Raw genomic sequence first — 14,956 nt, 5'->3', positions numbered from 1 at the left:
GCTCACTTTTTGTCAAGATGTGGTCACACCAAAAGGACTAATTAGCCTTAGAGCTACTCACAATTCTCCTTGATGGGAGTTTAACAATTCTGTAACCCTTAATGTGAGCATGGATTTCCAGCGGCAGCAATGTGAGCAAGCTGGGAGTGTTTTCCTAAAGGCTGCTCAAGGCTTTAGAAAACAACCGAACCCCAGCTCCTGGTGTTTGAGACTGAATGTCCATTGATCCAGTTGGAATATTGTCTGTTTACACTAGCCGTGAACTCTGTGCTGGGGCCCCACAGCTCCTGAGCTGAGCTGCCTTGGGAAAACACCTGCCTTCCTTCTTGCTCATTTGGAAGGACACTGTGTTAAGCTGTGTTTATTTGGAAGAAAACAGTCCCATTCATATCACGTTACTGAAGTGCAGATAATAATTATGGCTTGAATTGTTCTGGGTTCTTCACTTTGCTATAACAGTCAGGAGTCTGTGACTTTTTAAAAAGTGACTCCATTATAACTGACCAAGTCCACCCACCCAAATTAAAATCTATTACTCAATGTCTCTTTTTTCCTTCCCTTCTCCTTTAATTCATTATGACTCGCGTGCACATGTGTGTTTGTGCAAAGGGTCTCATAGTTCATGCTTGCCTGGTACACTGTGTAGACTGTGCCTCAAACTCACGGGGTCCTCCATCTGTCTCCTAGGCAAGATGATTACAGGCACCCACTGCCACTCCCTGCTTACTCTGCTTTTATTTTGTTTTTAATACATTTTTTTGAAAATTTTAATTTTTTTGAAGTCTTAATTATTTTGTTTCGTTATTATTTTTTCAGTCCTTAGGTTCAGAATAATAAAGATGACTGGCCCTAGTCCGAAGAGCTTGCAATTCAAAAGCAGCAGCAGCTTCGCTTTCCTCCAGAAACAACCAATGCTTCTTAGGAACTTACTAGGTGCCTGTGTAAAGGCCCAAGCGCTGCCCTCCTAACCCTAGTGAAGTGTACAGGTGGGTCAGTAGACAATTGTCGTGTGTAAGGACTATGAGTATTACATACGTATTTTATTTTTTTTAAAATATTTATTTATTATGTATACAATATTCTGTGTGTATGCCTGCTGGCCAGAAGAGGGCACCAGACCAGGTGGTTGTGAGCCACCATGTGGTTGCTGGGAATTGAACTCAGGACCTTTGGAAGAGCAGGCAATGCTCTTAACCTCTGAGCCATCTCTCCAGCCCTTACATACGTATTTTAAAGTCATACTGTGTTGGGGCTGGAGAGATGGCTCAGCCCTTAAGCAGACCTGTTGTTCTTGTAGAGGTCCAGGGTTCAATTCCCGGGACTCACATGGCAGCTTCGGTTCCAGGGGATCGGATGCTGTTCTGACCCCTGTGGGCCCTGAACATACATACTGCATGTACATACACACGTACAGGCAAAGCACTCAAAAAAAGGGAAATAATTTGGCCTAGGTAGGATATGACCAGTGCAGAAAAGACAAATCGGAACAAAGTCAGGTTGTCAAGATACGCAATTACACAGGGCCAGGCATTCTGTGTTAATGAGTTAAATTCTAGCTGTATTGATATTCTCACTTATCTGACTTTGTGTCCCATCCCCTGCTCCAGCGCTCTCATTACTGTTCTCTTAGGAGTTCCTCAGTTCAAGCCAGTACACACTGGCCAGCTCCTTCAGTGTCTAGACCTTGTCTTTCCTTAGCCAACTGAGCAATGGCCTGGTTGGATTATGTTGGGTCTTGATCCTCTTTGGCTAGGGATAAGTCTTCACAAGAGGCGCATGAGGTCAAAAGGCAGGTTACAGTATCATCTTCAAGCATACAAAGACTCAGGCTTATTATTTGTTTTGTTTTGCTTGGTTTTTCAAGACAGGATTTCTCTGTAACTTTGGAGCCTGTCCTGGAACTTGCTCTGTAGACCAGACCAGGCTGACCTCGAACTCACAGAGATCCCCCTGCCTCTGCCTCCAAGGGATTAAAGGCATGTGCCACCACTGCTCAGCTAAGACTCAGACTTCTAATGGACAGAAATGAGCTCAGAGGGTTCAGGGGAACCTGAAAATTCAAACCTGGAGGTTCACTACTTTTATGTGCATAACCAAGATGTACCTAATCCGTCTCTGAACCCCAACCCATGTCCATTAGGACCTGACTTGGTGTAGTAGTCCTGCTTAGCCTAAGGAGTCAGAAGCCTTTCCTGAAACTTGGTAAACTTTGTAAAAGTCACGAGACTCTATTTTGCTACTTTTAATAGAGAGTATGTCTTTTCATGTGTTATCATTGTATTGTGTAACTTTTCCTGAGGAGATAAAAGCAAATGTCTTCTCACCCTAGATGAGACTCCAACAACACACCTAAAAAGCTGTTTCACAAAAGTCTAGTTTGGTGAACCAATGAGTTTCTTTGGATTACTTCCAGGACTACTACGGGTGAGGAATTAAAGGAGGAGGGGATAACTCCAAAGCAGCTGCATCACCAAAAAGCCCACCTCGGCTTGAGTGACAGCTCACTAAAGCCACGCTGCTAGGGCTCTCTGAAAAACTTGTAGGAAGTTTAATAAAACTCTTATTTCTGCTAAGTCCTTACTGCAAGGACTTAAAGCAAGGAGTAGCTTTGGGGAGTGTCCTTGCGAATCTTGTAAGTTTCAGGAACTCCCTGAGACTTGCAAGTTTTTTACTTCCCAATCGTAATTCTTGTTTACTTCTTGAGTCTTTTTGTTGTTGTTATTTTGTTTTTCCGCACTTCTTGAGTCTTAATGAATTTCTCTCCAGGAATTTTTTTTTTTTTTATTTTTCGAGACAGGGTTTCTCCGTAGCTTTTTTGGTTCCTGTCCTGGAACTAGCTCTTCTAGACCAGGCTGGCCTCAACTCACAGAGATCCACCTGCCTCTGCCTCCCCGAGTGCTGGGATTAAGGGCGTGCACCACCACCACCCAGCCTCCAGGATGTTTTGATGTAGAGGAAGTTGCTACACTCCACTTCCTCCCACCCATTCCCCCAGGTTTCCCATTCCTGTGTCTTGTCGTCTGCAGTAATCCCTGAGGCCTGAGAGAGGTGATCCAGAGGTCTGATTACTTGTCTTCATCACAGCAACAGCTGTGTCTTCAGAAGCCTGACGGGGCTGGGAGTCAGCAGTGTCCTTCCTATTGGAAACAGTTTCCTCCCAGGACCACTTGAGGCCGACAGGAACCGTGATTCATAGGCAGGAGCACAAATGTTTGAAAGACAATTTGACAGGAGCATCACATTTACTTAACAAAGCAAGAGCAGTGGGCTTCCCACTGGGGCTATGCCCTTCCTAGTCCTTGGGTTTTGCTCTGGCTTACAGTACCACCTGTGAGTTCCCTTCTGTGTTGTAGGCAATAAATATATAGGAAAGTAATTGGTTGCACCCAAAATAGTTGTGACACTGTTATACCAGTGAGTACTTCTGGCTTGACATGTTCGTACGGTAGCATACAGGGGCAATAGCCAAGCAGAATTGCTGGTAACAGTTCCTCATCTTCCGGAATTTATGAAAACAAGCCCTTAGGGAGGAAGATTTGGTTCAGTACAGGCTTGACTTCCTCATGCCATTCAGTCAAACCACCTGGTGTCTTCAGCAATAGGAAGTTATCTAGTTGTGGCAAGCAACCAACGACAATAGCGAGAACATTTTTGGTTTGCGGTTCTTTCTGGGACTTCCCTGACTTCCTTAGTTAGGTTTTCTATTTCTGTGATGAAACACCATAACCAAAAGCAGTTTGGGTTTATCCAGTCTGCATAGCCTGTATCATAGTCGATTGAGGGAAGCCAAGGCGGGAACCTAGAGGCAGGAGCTAATGGAGAGGCCATGGAGGGGATGCTGTTTACTAGCTTGCTCTCTATGGCTTGCTCAGCCTGCTTTTAATTTTAGAACCCGGTGGCCCCATCCAGAATGGACTGAGACCTTTCCCTTGCATTAATAATTAAGAAAATGCCCCATTGTCTTGCCTATAGCTGGATCTAATGGAGACATTTTCTTGAGGTTCCCTCCTCTTAGATGATACTAACTTGTGTCAAGTTGACATGAAAACTAGCCAGGACACTGGCCCACAGCTCAAAGGGAGGTAACCTATCCCTGGAACAGAGATTTCCATTCAACAGCCTTATAGCCTCTGGGAGTGCTCCTTTCTACCCGTACAGCATCCTTTAAAATGCAACAAAACAAACAAAAAACCCCAACTCCTTAACTACTGTCTTTTCTGTTCCTCTGAGTGCTCTTACACACACTCAAGGGTCAACACTGTAGAAAGAAATATTAGACAGGATGGACAGAATCCCTGAAGGTTTCCCAAGATGCATTTCTAGTAAGTGCCATTTGGGTAGCTAAGATGATACAGAAAAAGCAACACCGGCCAAGTCCAACATGGTACAAAAAGAAATCACTTCTAGCAATTGTTTCTTCCAAAGGGTACTATTGGGTTAGTGGTGCCTATGGGGAGCACTACCCCATCCAGCCCTCTGTATTTCACAGCCTCTGTATCCTGGGGTACTGCTTCTACCTAAAGCCACTGCAGTCTCTCCGTGCCTGACAGCTTGTTCTGTTAGGCTCAAATCCCAATCCAAGGGCCTTGTTCTAGCCATGCCAGCCCCTATGGCCAGAGCCCCAGCTCTTACAGGCTTCTGGCTAGCACCATGGTCCTTAACTTTCTATTGGTCACAACCAGCTGAAGGGCTGGGTCAATAGTTTCTACCCATAATATACTTTTTTTTTCAAGGGAGAATTATACACTGGATGTCCTGGGGTGGTACTGACTGCCTCACTGCTATGCTGAGCTTGATCCTTTTCTCTGTACTGCATTATCACTTAAGTCTCTTATGACTGGTATGAACCAGTCCACCAAGGACTCGCTCCTCAGTGTCTGCAGTCTTCTTCTTAAGGAGGGCTAGGGAGTTCTGACTGTTTCTCTGCTTCCCCAGCACTCAGACCGATCCCATTCCCCAGTCTCACAGCCAGGCTCTTCGTCTGCTTGTTTAAAAGTGGATTCAAGAGTTAGGTCCTAACAATTTCCTGACTATTCCAGTTTCCTCTACTAGGTCATTGTTAAACCCCAATCTGTAGGCTTCATCATGGATTTTTCTTTCTACTGAAGCGGGCTTCAGGGCGATAGCCTATCCCTTCTACCTGGCATCCTTCCTCCTCACTACCCACGTGCTTTTTATGTCCTACTTAGCATCCTATATGGTAAAGATTTTTATTTTTGAAAAGGCTAATCTCAACTCACTATGTAGCCGAGACTGGCTTTGCCCTTCTGCTCCTCCATCTCCAGAATGCTGACATTATAGGCATGTGACCCCCAAACCGGGTGTATTTGGTGGGAGGGAGGGTTGGTACCCAGAGCTGACCTCCACCAACTGAGCTACACCCCGAAGGCCACGATAAAGCTGCGTAAGGCTTACATTGTCCAGAGAAGACACAAGTAGTGCATTTACAGATTTAGGAGTTTTGGAGTTTTGTATGGTAGAAAGTTTGGTTTTTATTGTTTTGGAGATGTACACAGGAGGATGATGGGAAATGTGACTGGACTTATGTCTTGGTTTTCCCAATCGAACAGCTAAGTAATTTTTTTAAAAGCGCTCCTATTAGCAACGGATTCCTAAATAGTCTGGTTTTCTTTTTTTCTGTCTAGGTACATCAGTTTCTTCCTCGCCGTTCACTCTGCCCAAACTCTTATAATGAAATATCCCTGGAAGGTGGACGGGCTCCGAACAGGTCTCTAGAACGCGCATCTCCTTCCTCTGACCACAGGGGGGCACTAGAGAGCTTTGGGGGCGGCTGAAGGCCCCAATCCCAAAGGGCTGGGCGCTGCCTTTAGCGTTCCTGCAGCCGGGGCCAGCTCCAGCTCTGACTCAGAAGTCGGCTGTGCAAGCTGAGACTTCTCACCGCCAGCACTTTAGCCTCTAGCGCGCTGTTCTGCTGAGGCTTCAGCCTTTGACGACATGTGCTGACCTCTCTCCATGCTTGTTTTAGCGTCTGCTTTCAGCTCTTTCAGAAACAAACACAGGCTTTAAATTACATTCTATATAAACCACACAAGGACTCACCGTACTGGTCAAGGACACGTATGTCTCTAGAGACAAGAAAGGACACAATCTAAATCTCTTTCTAAAGATAACCCTGAGAAAAGCTCGTGGCCTACGAAGGTCTTCATAGCTGGCAGGAAGCTTGCATTTCGGTCTTGACGGAAAAGGTCTCTTAACGATGCCAGGTAACAGTATCACATTGAAAAGAGAAGAAATTCCTAATAACAGGACAGGACACTCAGCATTTACAGCAGTCGACAGATGAGATAGCACAGAAGCTATCGAGGAAGCAATTCACACACACACACACACACACACACACACACACACACACACACAGTGTGTTTTGGACACATAGGCAAGTATAAGAAAAGGATAGGAAAACGTGTAGCTTTGCAGAGGAGACGTGGTGTTATAAGAACTTGGTTGTGAAAAGGAATTTCATATTTCACCCTACATAATTCTATATTGCTGAAGTGATCTAGGGCAAACATATCTTCTGCTTGTTTTTTTTTCAATAAATAGCAAGGTCTTGATATGTTATTCAGGTTGGCCTCAAATCCAAAATCTTAACTGCGTCATCCCCTGAGTGCAGGATTAGAGGTGTGTGTTACCATGCCTGGCTCTCCAGAATCTTTCTCTTGTTTCATTTTCTTCCTAGCCTGGTAAAATTATCAGAAAATGAGTATTCATTTTTCTATGCATTCACATTTACATCTTAATTCATAGATCTGTATTTATGGCATTTAAAGAGGTTTAGACCAGCTGGAGACAGGCTTAGCAGCTAAGAGTGTTTTCTGATCTTAGAGGATCCCAGTTCAATGTCTATGGCCATATGGAGCAGCTAGCTCACAACTGTCTGTAACTCCACAACCAGGGGCTCTGGTGCCCTCTTTTGGCCTGAGTGAGCCTGCATTAACTTGGACATACCTACACACAGACATACACAATTAGATCAAAATTTAAAAAAAAAAATCTTTAAAAAAAAAACCTTGAGAAGGCTGGGTGCACTGGCATTCACTTTTTAAAAATTATTTTTTAAAATTTATTTATTTTTATTTTGTGTGCAGTGGTATTTTTGCCATGGGTGTTGGGTCTCCTGGAACTGGAGTTACAGACAGTTGTGAGCAGCCATGTGGATGCTGGGATTGAATCCAGGTTCTCTGAAGAGCAGACAGTGCTCTTAACCATTGAGCCATCTCTCCAGCTCCTGGCATTCACTTTTAATCCCAGCAATTGGTAGTGGCAGGGCCGTCAGGCTTCCAGGTGTGGTTGGGCCACAGGAGACCCTGTCTCAAAGAAGAAGAAACAAAAGGGTTGGGGTTATGAAGTGGGTTACAGTACCTGTCTACCGTATTGAAAGATCCAGGTTCACTCCCACAGCACAGGGGAGGCGGGTATCACAGAGGAGGTGTAGCTCTTTGTCTCAATTGTGAAGCCTGTTGAATTATATGGAAAGGGAAGAGGGTCCTTACCCTGGAGGAAATGAAGTGTTTCCTGGAGGTAAAAGGCTTGGGTAGTCTATAAACCCTAAGCTTGACGTTCCCAGAAAGAGGCTGTCCAGAGGACATTGCTGGGGACAGAGATGCCTTTTAACATACAAGCAGGGAACACCAGGATGCTCGTGAGGGCAAAGAGCTCTGGAAGCCAGCATAGACTCTGGGGTCTGACCATGGGAACACAGTCCACCGTTAGCTATATACCCTTGACATATGTATTCGTTTTTCTGAAGTTCATTTGCTCCGTCTGTCACTGGGAATAATGGGATCTGTGATAATTAAGTGATATAATATACACAAAGATTTCAGAACTGTGGTCTGTCCATAACGTGTGTTCAGATGATGCAGCCTGTTCCCTAAGTGGGCAGCAAAATGGAGTTCTCAACTTTCCTCTCCCCCAGTTCAATACATGGACCCCAAAAATACTTAGGCTGTGCCACAGAGAAATTCTTCTCTGCTATTTTAGGAAGTCATGGAAATAAGTTTATTGGATCAGATATAGGATGAGTCTACATTAAGATATAAGGATTTAAAAAGGACACTTTGGAAATGCCTTTTCCAAGCTCGGCATGTTAGTGACTTTTCCATCACTGTGGTAACGGCGATGACCAAGAGAACCCAAGGAAGAAAGAGGCTATTTTGGCTTGAGGTTCCCGAGGGATGAGGGTCCATGATAGCAGAACAGAGGCATGGCGACTGAGAACTCACATCTTCAAACTTCCAGGAGAGAGAGAAAGAGAGAGAGGGAGAGAGGGAGGGAGGGAGGGAGGGAGGGAGGGAGGGAGGGAGGGAGGGGGAGACAGAGGTGTTCCGTTCATGTAGATCACATACTTTGATCACGTCCACTTGGTATATCCCCCATCTTCTCCCAGGTTCCCGCTAGTCCTGCGCCTTTCCCAAAGAGTCTCTCTTCTACTCGAACCCACACATGAGAGAAAGTGTGTGATATTTTTCTTTTTGAGTCTGGCTTCTTTCACGTCATAGGCTGATCTCAGTCTCATTCGTTCATCTGCAAACAATATCGTTGTGTTCTTCTTGACGGTGGGAGGAGACTGTTGTGTGTACGTATATCTACGACACAGTTTCTGCTTTGCTATCGTTACTGTTTGTTTATCTGGTTGTTTTGTTTGGTTGAGAGAGGCTGCCATGCCGGCCAGCCCAGCCTTGAGCTCTGGTTCTCCCGTTTCCTTACACCCCAAGTGTGGCCATAGCAGGCACAGGCCTCCCCACTCAGGGTGTTATCCCGCTGGCTTTCTGACACGTTTGTTGACAGCACCTTGGCCAGCAAATGTAGACGTGCAGGTGTGTCTGTGGGGTGCACACTGAACTCTTGGGGTCTATTCCCAGGGGTGGCAGAGCCGGATCACACAGTAGTTCTATTTTTAGATCTCTGGGGTGTCTCCATATTCACTAGTGGCTGATCTTGTTCACGTGCTCACCACCAATGTATAAGGGTTTCCTTTTCGCTGCATCCTCTCCAGCATTTGCTATAAGGGTGTAAGTTTTCATGTGTGTGTGTGTGTGTGTGTGTGTGTGTAGTGAGTTAGCACTTACATGTGTGCACACATGCATGTGTGCTCCATGTGTACATGGATGAGCCTGCATGTGGAAGCCAGGGTTTGATAGGAGATGTCTTCCCCAACCTCTGACCACCTTGCTTTTCAGGCTCTGCTCACCAAGCTTGCTAACCTGCTAGACTAGTTAGCCAGTGCCCTCCAGGGGTCTGCTGGGAGGATCTAGATTTGATGGGGACCTGGGTGGGGGGGATAGGATGCTCTGAGCAGGGGTAGGATGGCTTGAACAGAAGCTCAGAAGTCAGAAATCAGGAAGGGTATGAAGAAAGCCACAGGTCCTCGTGTGGGATAAAGTTCATCAGGCGACAAACCTAGAAAGGAAGTGTGGACCCGACTGTGCAAAGTCTAAATGCTGATCCAGAGGATGCAACTGGGGATGAAAACGGTGAAACCTTCCACCAGGCAGGCCAGGTGCCATCCCCAATCTTTCTATTGCACGTCAGGTTTTCCAGTCAATCATTACTTAGCGCCCGGATTTTAAGCGTCTTTCAAAACATTAACTTTTCAAGGATTCGAAACAAAATGAAGGACATTTATAAGATAAATTGAAACTTGGCTCGAAGTGACCTTGGCTGGAGTTTTCTAGTTTCCCATTACTGCATTCTTGTCTGAACTGACTAAAGGTGGCTGTCACAGTCTCTGCAGGCATAGCCCAATGAAACTATCCAGAGGTGAATTTTTCAGCGTAGCCTTCACAATGTAAAGAAAGACGTGATTGGTTTTTTGTTTTATTTTGTTTTGTTTTCCTCTCTACTTAGAATGCCCCCCACCCCCACTTACCCTCTGAGATCAAAGAGGCAGCGAGGGAAGATTATATTTATGTCAGACTGCTCCTTATCTGAAATGTAGCTCAGGTCTTTCCTCATTGTTAGGTATGTTCCCTCCAGCAGCAAGGCCACAGAAAAAAGATGACTCCCCTTGAAGAGCACTTGTTTACCAACATTCCCTGGGGCCCTTTGTCCCTTGGCCGCCCAGATGTGGTGGGAGTCCCAGTAAAGGCTGGGCTGCTAGCCTCTTACCTGGCAATAATTCCTTCTCTGGGTGACTCTTCCAGATCTGCAGCTGGCCAGGTGACAAGATATATGTCACCTGGAAAAGCACAGCTTGTCCTTCTCCACATATGCAATAGATAAGTATCCAGGTGAGTCCTGCAGCTGGGTGTGGCTTATGGCTGTCCTCCCGGCACTGAGGAAACTGAGGCAGGAAGATCACAGGTTAGTAACTGACCTAGGCTGCCCAGTGAGACTGTCTCAGACAAAACAAAACCAGGTAAATGGTGAGTCCTCTGCAGTAAGTAGGATTTCTATGGAGAAGAAGCGCGCATACTAATACTAAAACCTTGGTGTGGCTCTGAGAATCTGTTCACGTTCCATGAAGTTGGTCCTGTGACCCAAGATTTAAAAAACAACAACAACAACAACAAAAAAACTAATCTCACTTATTTACCAGATACCTGGTTGTCTTATAGTATACACAATAGAAACTCTGTGTGTGTGTGTGATATGTGTGCTTATGCACATGTGTTTGAACCTTTGTGAGTGTATGTGTGTGTGCGCATACATTGCTATGCATACACAGGTATCTCAGGCACACAGAGGTCAGGACTTCTGAGTGTCTTTTTTTGGTTTGCTTGTTTTGTTTTTTCAAGACAGAATTTCTCTGTCTAACAGCCCTGGCTTTCCTGGAACTCACTCTATAGACCAGGCTGGCCTCAAACTCACAGAGATCCACCCGTCTCTGCCTCCCAAGTGCTGGGATTAAAGGCGTGCGCCACCACCATCTGGCTGAGTGTCTTTCTAGATCACTATCTTATATATTCAGGCAGGATCTCTCACTTGAACCTGGAGCTCCCCCAGTTTAGCTAGTCTAGCTAGCCAGCTTGCTCCAGGGACGCACGGTCAGAGTCGTTGGATCACAGGTAGGCTCGCACACCCACCTGGAATTTGTATGGGTGCTGCCTGGGACCCGACACTGGTGCTCATACTTGTGTGGCAAATACTCTCTGAACTCTCCTCCATCCCCTGTTTTGTAAGCATAGAAACCTGGGAGTTGTCGGTTTGGGAGGTTGCAAGCTTCCGGCCCAGCTGGATCTGGGTTCGGCCTTCCCTTCTTTGTCCCTCTAGTCATGGCGGTTTTGTGCCTAGGTTGCCCTTCCCTGATGATTGCCAGATGATGTCAGCAGCATTTATTGAAAAACACTTGTAGCGGTGGTGCCGGCCTTGAATTCCAGCACTCAGGAGGCAGAGGCAGGACAATCTCTGGGAGTTCGAGGCCAGCCTGGTCTACTGATCAAGTTCGAGGACAGACAAGGTTACACAGGGAAACCTTGTCTCGAGAAACCAAAAAGTAGAAACGAAAGACAATTTTCTGATTTCACTGTAGGTTTTAATGGATTGTTTCACTTCCCTTCAAAATCCAGTAGGGGCTGCATTACAAACACGCCATGCCTTTGGCAAACGGTGCTTCAGAGCACCGGGTGTAAAGCCTCGGTATACTTGAGTATGAAGAGAGAGGTATTACGTCACCATGGCTACTGTGGATGCTTTCAACATCACAGCCGATGTGTCCCGGTGACTTGAATAGCTCTGCGGGTACGTGACGGGGGACACCCACATCTTGCTTGTTTGTGAGACTAGGTACCAGGGTAGTCTTCTCATGTTGTTACACAGCCAATTTTCTTTAGAAATTGATAGATCATTTAAAGAGGTGCATGTGAGGTGTGACGGTATCCTGGCATTTGGGAGGTAGAGCCAGGAGGGTTAGGAGCTTGGGGCTAGCCTCAGCCACATGAGACCAAAACGCCAGAATGTTACAGGTGTGAGACAGTCATTATGTTAGTCAGTTATCCTTGTAACAAATACTTCAGGTCACTAATTGATGGAGAAAGGTTTAATTTAGCTACTTGTAGAGATTCTAGTATGTAATCGTCAGCCCCGTTGTATAAATTTAATTTGCAGGCTGCCCACAGTCTTGTGACCACCATTGCTAGTTCCGGGAAATCTCTGGCCTCAAGAGTTCCGCTCCTCCAATATAAAAAGCCCCCAGCCTCAGTTTTATGAGGTTCTTTGCAGCCAGGGACACAGATGTGTGAGGCCTTGTTTTAGGAGGTACACATAGCACACCAGTGCTGTTGAAGACTTCTGTGCTGCAAGCTTGGACAGAAACGGAGAAGACAGATGTGAGCCTCAGTGAATCCTTGCCCAGGAGTCAGCTCTGGGGCTAGCAGCAGCAGGAACACGTGTAGGTCACCTGGCTGCTAGGCCAGCAGAGCAGAGGGTCCCTCACCAAGGCCAGCACCACGGGTTTCAGAGTTGTCCCGAGTGTGGCCTGAAGCCAGTCCCCACAGCAGTTGGGTGAGACTTTCTTTTAGGGTTTATTGAGCTATAATTCATCAGCTATAAATGCACCTGCTCTCACCCAATGCCCTTACAACACATATTTCAACCAACTGTTCAGATTAGAGTCAGCTCACTGGGGGGTCCGCAGCCCTAGAGTAAGATGCCATTTTTTTTTTTTTTGCGTTGTTCCATTGCTTCTTTTATTACTGTCACGGGAGATATTTGTCAGCTCGCTTACTTCATGTGTTCAATTGTGTTTCTGGGGCACACTTTTTATGTGTATATAATTCTTATTTCTAGAACATGGTATTAGGTAGCCCAGGGTGGTCTGAATTTTCCGTGAGTAGTTGAGGATGACCTTGAACTCTTGTCTCACCCTCTGCATCCCACCACTCCCAATTTTTTATTCAGCAATGGGGATCAAAAACCCAGGGCTTTATACATGCCTGTAAAGTGTTCTACCAATTGAGGTACATCCCCAGCCTGTAATATCTATGTTATCATGGGGGGTGTTGGGACATACTTGTAGTCTCAAAACTTGGGAGACTGAGGCAGGAGGATCACTTCAGTTTCAAGGTTAGTCTGGTCTACATAGCAAGTGCTAGAGAGTATACTCTGTTTAAAAAAACTGTCATAAAAATGGTTAAAGTTACCCAGCGGGAGCAGTGGTAGTGTGCGCCTTTGATCCCAGCACTCAGGATGCAGAGGCAGGTGGATCTCTGTGAGTTCGAGGCCAGCCTGGTCTACAGAGTGAGTTCTAGGACATCCAGGGCTACACAGAGAGACCCTGTCTTGGAAGAAAGAAAGAATAAAGTCAACATTGAAGTGTACTCTCTTTTAAAGCCTTCCCAGACCTCAGTCCGTGGAGACTACTCCGCCCCATGTCACTATGACGTAAGGTCAGGAGTGTTGGGGTGAAGGCTGCCCCACTATCTCTGTTGTAATCCTGGGGCGTTCAACATACGTGTTTTTATCACTAACATTGAAACTGAAAATCCAGGGATGCTTAGAGCAGTTCAGGTTTCTCATTAAAACCTGACAGACACAGCAAGGCCGTGAGAAGCCTCCTCCAACGCGAGAAGGTGGTATCTAAAGGATAACGATTCGCTGCCGGGATTCTGTTGTTCTATGGTTTCTGTTTAATCTGAAACCCAAGGGGTTTTCAAACAGTGAGTGGGCTTGTCTAAAGATCTTGCCTACAAATGGACTAGGTTGCATTCAAGACCCAATAAGATAGGAATAGGATTATTTTAGATAATTTTAATTGTGCGTTTACAAATTCAATTGAATTGAAACCCACCCACATTCCCCAGTCACAGTGATACCTCTGTGAACAAAAGCCCAGAGTGGAGTGAACTGTCTTCAGAGATTCCTTCTAACCAGAGAATAGCACAGCCGGACAATGAGGGACGGTCGTGGCATTTTTCAGATGGGCGGGCTAGATTCTGCCCTGAGTTCAGTATCAGCATATCTACCCTCAACAGTTTGGACCCTCAGTTTACCTTAATTTGGAGGAGAAACAAATACGTTACTTTTCTCATCTTAGAGTTTCCTTTGGATTTCCAGGACTCCCTAGCTTCTGAGAACACAGGCCAGACAAGCTTGCTCTGCCTTCACCATACAGCGACAGTGACTAATCAGATGGGGTTTTTAAAGGTAGACTAGCGTTGCCTTTGTCATCAAGCTGTTGAAAGTAGACTAGTTAATTAGTTAACTCAAGCTCAATATCTGCTTAACTGCTCCCTTCCCCTCTCCTTTCCCCTGCCTTCCCCTCTCCCCTCCTCCCTTCTGATCGCCTCTCACTCTCTTCTTTATTTTTCCTTTCTATCCTTTCCTCCCTGCCCCTTCTCTCTCTCTCCCTCCCTCTCTCCTTCCCTCCCTCCCTTCCTCTCTCTCTCTCTCTCTCTCTCTCTCTCTCTCTCTCTCTCTCTGAAACAGAGTAGCTCATGTTGGCCTATACTTGTTTAAATTTTATTTATTTGTTTGTTTATTAGTTTTGGTTTTTTGAGACAGGGTTTCTCTGTGTAACAGAGTCCTGGCTGTCCTGGAAATCAATCTGTAGACTAGGCTGTCCTTGAATTCAAAGAGATCCACCCACCTCTGCCTTTGGAGTTCTGCTCAAACATGCCCGGCTTTGTCTGCGTTTTTGAAGTCAGCATTTACAGGTCACAGTGGGGCCTTCCTATAGGTTTTACGGGTTACTTCATGTGGATGGGAACAAGACACACATGGTAAAACTTCCCATTTGATCTTCGTATCAGCTCTTCATTTTCTTTCCTTCTCTCTCTCTCTCTCTCTCTCTCTCTCTCTCTCTCTCTCTCTCTCTCTCAAGACAGGGTATCTCTGTGTAGCCCTGGTTGTCCTGGAACTCACTCTGTAAACTACGCTGGTCTCAAACTCAAGAGATCTCCCTGCCTCTGCCTCCTTTATTTTCAAAGGCTTAAAGTGAAATAAACGCAGGAATGAAACCATGTTCTTGTTCTCCAAATTGTGAATTCATAATCAT

This window comes from Microtus pennsylvanicus, chromosome 10 (assembly GCF_037038515.1).
Source record: "Microtus pennsylvanicus isolate mMicPen1 chromosome 10, mMicPen1.hap1, whole genome shotgun sequence".
In the NCBI taxonomy this organism is placed as follows: Eukaryota; Metazoa; Chordata; class Mammalia; order Rodentia; family Cricetidae; genus Microtus; species Microtus pennsylvanicus.
The sequence above is the reverse complement of the archived record's forward strand: the minus strand, read 5'-3'. Positions refer to the sequence as shown.